Source organism: Tiliqua scincoides, chromosome 7 (genome assembly GCF_035046505.1).
Source record: "Tiliqua scincoides isolate rTilSci1 chromosome 7, rTilSci1.hap2, whole genome shotgun sequence".
Taxonomy (NCBI): domain Eukaryota; kingdom Metazoa; phylum Chordata; class Lepidosauria; order Squamata; family Scincidae; genus Tiliqua; species Tiliqua scincoides.
In genome coordinates this window covers 58834715-58837855 of record NC_089827.1, presented here as the reverse complement: position 1 = coordinate 58837855, position 3141 = coordinate 58834715, and positions in this window count along the sequence as shown.

Below are 3141 nucleotides of genomic sequence, written 5' to 3'. Positions count from 1 at the left end.
TGATTAACAGAAGAGGAGCACCTCTTGGAAAAGTGCCTGTCTGCCTAGTTGGCAAGGGCTGAACACCACACTTATCTCCGAGCTTAACATGAGAATAGTTGAACACCGTACATTGTGCATGTCATCTTTTTTATATACAGTCTGTTATATGCTGTTTTTCAAAACAAACAATTCCCAGAAGTGATTTTCATTGGCAAGGTAATGAGAAAATGGTTCTCATGCCCCAGGAGGGCTCACAGTCTAAAACAGTAGCTTGAGGGAGACACTGGGGTAGATGCTATGCTGGGATGAATAGGGACAGTTGACGTTTCCCTACTCTGACTTATCCCTTCAATCAGTATCTCTTTCGCTCAGTTGTCAAGGGCTTTTTGTCTTCAACAGATCACCAACTTTTTGTACATGTGCACAACCCAATTTACATACAATTGAGAAAAACACTATGCACCTGATCAGGTGTAGTGTCATCCATGAAAGCTTTGATACATTTGTTAAAATAAGGTGCTGCAAGAATGCTTTTGCTGCAACAGACTAACACGGCCATCCTGCTGGAAGAATTAAACTCATCATATTGAAAACTGTTTAAATTTACTTCCTTTAGGGATAGGAAAGCACCATAGTTTTTAAGACAACCCATTTTGCCCAGCCCACAGGTGTACACATTTAATCCTTGTTGCATATATGCAGCATTGGGCAGAAATGGCTTAAAGAGAAATCAAAAATACTACATAGTACAGGATTCATCCCATTTGTTTTTAGTCTCCATCTTTCATTCAACATGCATGGAAGGTACTTTGGCAATGTAACAGTGAAAGTTCAGAACTAAACTTCACCAAGACTTCAGATGTCGCCAGGGCTACTCCTCTAAACAGTAATCTCTAATAAGTACTTATAAAAGCAGTTCCACCTCAACTAGGGTTGCCAACTCTGACTGAAGCTAGTCCTAGAGATTTATTTTCCAGCATAAGGTCATTAATAGTGCAATCCTATATCTACTCACAAGTAAGTCCATTGAGTTCAATGGGACCTACTTCCAGGTAAGTGTGTACTGGATTGCAGTTTAAGCCAAAGAGGTCCTGTTAAAATCTTCAAGATTATTAAAAGCAATCTCCTGGACATCAGTGCTGAGTCCTGGGAGACTCCAAGCCAATGCTGGAGGTCTGCCTACCCTAAGCTCAACACATTTAGTCAAAGAAGAGCATCAAGCCTTTCCAGAATGATTTTAAGCAATGTCTTGCAATATTCTGTATGGGGAGAAAAGTGGTATAAAAATACGGTAAATAAATAAATTCCACACACAGTGAGCCTCTCTTAGGTATACAATTCCCAAAAAGCAGAACTTAACTGCACAGATAGATGTCCCATCATGCTTGCCAAGAGCTTTCCACAATGCTTACCCCAACCCTATTGAACTGGCTAGGTTTTTCAATGGAAAGCCAGGATGGAGGGGTGCGTATCTGCATCAAGTCCACCAATTATTAGTTGCAATGAGTTGCTTGCAACTACATTTGTATTGGGGGGCAGCATGAGAGGAAGGTTTTCCTGTGCCTTCTCTTTAAAATCCTTTCCCAGATGAAACCATCTTATCAAGAGGTGATTTACTCCACCTTCCACCTACCTCCACATCTGTTGTAAGAGTGCTGACTCACTAGCCTTCCAGTTCTATTTAAAGGGAGCATCAACAAGAGATTTCAGAAAGAGGTTTTTTTTTCCCCTGCCAAACTTTTGCTTCAAGATTTGTAGGACTTAACATTTTTATGTAAAATCCCACTCAGAACAGCTTCATATGTATCATTAAAACTGGTACTATCTGTTTATGCAGAAAAAATAATGGAACACCTGCATATGATGTTATTTCCACCATCATCTCTAAAAGCCAGGGAAACACTGGCCTTCCTGTAGGTATACACTTTAAACAAACATACATTACTGAAAAACATGCATTATCCACACATATCCATGACTGGCTAGGTTTTCTTCCTATGAGAAAAACATGAGGAAAAAACAACATGAGGAATGTCACTGTGAAAGAGTCCCTAACCTTTCTACATTGTCAGTAGTGATGGAAGGGGATTACCTATTTCTCTGGAACTCAGCCGGCGTTAAGTCCCAGGATGAATGTGGATAAAACTTTATTCTAGAATTTCGTATCTGTTGCTTCCTGCCCACTTTCACTGTTGCTTACCAATCAATTAGCCAACTCAACTGTGTCACACTTTTAAAAGAATTTCAGAAGAGCGGAGAGTGCCAGTTTCAGCTGGGACTGAAAGCTATATTTGGAGCACACAACCATTCTCAGATGTGGTTTCAAAAACAACTGGTGACATTTAGCCAAGTACTATTAGACTGATTTTGTTCCTGCTTGGACTTTCTGTATCAGTTTCACAGATTTATCAACATAGAAAGTTAGTTGTAGTCTGATGCACAGATTGGTGTTTGCCATCAGCAGGAAATCCAATGAGAGAAACATATTTGGTCACACCAAATATTGAGACTAAATGTTATCCCAGTAACATTTAACACTGAGCATTACAGTAATGGCAACAACAAAAGCACATCTGCCAGAACTCTAGTAAGTCGTGCAATGCAATACTTTAGATTAGAAATAGGGAAAAGAATAAGTTTCATAAAGAGGCCCATAGGAACTGATGATGAACAGAAAGCTTTGGATGCCTCATTATGATCCATGTCAGCTAATGAAGACACTTTCATAAATGCTGCATAAGGAAACTGTGTGGAAAAGGGAAAAGAATAGTGCTGGGAGTAATCAGGAAGATGATGCTCAAACAACAAAAGGATGATGACTCAGCACCCTCTTTTGGATATGGAGGCATATGGGGACTAGAAAGGTCCAAAATAGGTAGAAATCAAGCATTTTCACCCAGTAGCAAATGTTTAGGTGCTGGTAAATTGGTTAGAGAAGGCTTGTATAAAAATCTTTAAAGATGCTACACATGTTTGAAATTGAAAAACTCACCTTTTCATCAGCAATCAAGAAATTACAACAGTCCTGATTTGACCATAAAACCTCGACATCTCCCAAATTTCTGACTCATACACAAGCACCCATCCAGCTCCCACACTTCCAAGGCAGACTCAAGTACTTAAATAGCTCACAATTAAGTGATCAAGAGATGCTGAAGC